Source organism: Photinus pyralis, unplaced genomic scaffold, assembly GCF_008802855.1.
Source record: "Photinus pyralis isolate 1611_PpyrPB1 unplaced genomic scaffold, Ppyr1.3 Ppyr1.4_LG3b, whole genome shotgun sequence".
Lineage (NCBI taxonomy): Eukaryota > Metazoa > Arthropoda > Insecta > Coleoptera > Lampyridae > Photinus > Photinus pyralis.
Genome location: NW_022170510.1, coordinates 6,937,686 through 6,939,548, shown reverse-complemented (window position 1 = coordinate 6,939,548; position 1,863 = coordinate 6,937,686).

The following is a 1,863-nucleotide window of genomic DNA, read 5'->3' as shown; positions in this document are numbered from 1 at the left end:
TATTATTCTTAGCTTGCCCTAAATAAATTGAGACTCACACTCTCACATGATGGACAGATAGATGCCGTGGTAAGTACTTTAGTAATACAGGGTGAAATTTCAGCTAGGCTGTAATCAAAAACAATTTACCGTGCTGAATAATAGAACCTCATGCAATATTTGCAAAGGAGAAGCTTTATATGTTTACGGTATATACATGAAAGTGCTTTAAGTATTAATATAATAATTAAAACCTCCCTACTAGGTTTATAGTAGACGTAAATCACGTGGGGAATGTACGTTTTAGTAAGACGAACAAACTTTAGAAGCTGGATCATTCAAGTTAAAGTATTTTAGAAAGGTGGGCACGTTATGTTAGTTTATTGAATACATTCAGCTATCAGTTGTATACCATTAATGATAATTCCCTTAGGAAAACACCAACAAAATTAAGTAATAGCACCATTAGCTTGTTCAAATCCTCTTTATAAGTTTACGAAATAGTTAATGGTTTTGTGAAGAATTTAATTAGAAAGTTAAAACCTGAGAAGTCTAAATGGGACTTACATTTTTAACAAAGAAGTAGATTATTTTCTTTTACGCAATCTTTAATGCCCCTAATAAAACTTTCATTGGTAGTTTTTCCTAAATTCAATCCAATCGAGGTGACAATTTCTAACCGTGCTTGCATGGAAACTATTCTTGAATCACACAATCACCATTAATATACAGGGTGTTTTTTTGGGAGCTTTAGTTAAAAGTTTCTGGGAAAGTAAAATAGGTAGGTTTTTGGAAATTAGTACTTAGGAGTTACTCTGAAGGCTGAATCGATGTAAAATATTTTCAAAATGGCCGCACTTCCGGAAACACCTATTTTTTATTGCAGATTTCGATTCTATGTGAAATTTCAGTTCTTTTGATACCCATATGTCGATATCTGCCATTTATGGTTTTTAAGTTATTTTGACTTTAAGAAAAAAAATGGCGGATGCAGATGGTACCTTGATAATTGATTACTTGAAACCGGTTGTAGTCATGGCAACCTATTTTTATCAGTGCATAGAGAATGAATAGGGCTTTCTTTTAGTGCACTTAAAAAAAAGTTAAGTTGCGTACGACCGCCCCTATGAATATCCAAATTTATGAAACTTCAAAGACTAAAAACTCAGTTTTTTTTTAATGGAATGACCATGTTCTTACTATTCCATGAGATAGAGAATCGAAATTGGCATATTTTGACTATACATGTTTCTATAGCTATCTTTAACAGTTTCTGACTTATTCCCATTTTATTGAATTGACACTATTTTTTTCGGATTTTCTTTTTAGTAGTCGGCCATGATTCTATAACAATTGAATATTAAACAAATCTAGTGACACTAATCCATCACCCACTGTTATAGGTTAACATAAGTTTTTCAAAAATCGAAAAATGACTCGCAGTGGTTTCACCTATTTTGGAATTTAATTGTTATTTATGGTGAAATGGGCAGAATCGCGGCGCGTGCTTTCCGTACATTCACTCAAAAACTGGAACGAAATTGTATGAATTTTGGAAATTTTGTCCCCCTAATGCACTACAAACCGTTGAAGCACAAGTGATACAAAGCTCTACAAGAGAATATTTAAGAAAATGAATTGAATTGCAAATGCAAGATTAACATATTAAATTCAATGCAAAATATAAAAAACTTCGTTGAAACATTTTTGGTATGGAATTGTTGCTAGAACAGATATCACATTACCTCTCTTAATTTCCAGAATTGTTTAAGAAATTCAGTTGAACGACTCTGTTTAGATTTTTCAAAAATTTTCCGTCCTATATCCTTAATAAATGAGTTATTTATTAATGAATTATTTAGACTAGAACTAGAATCAATGGTA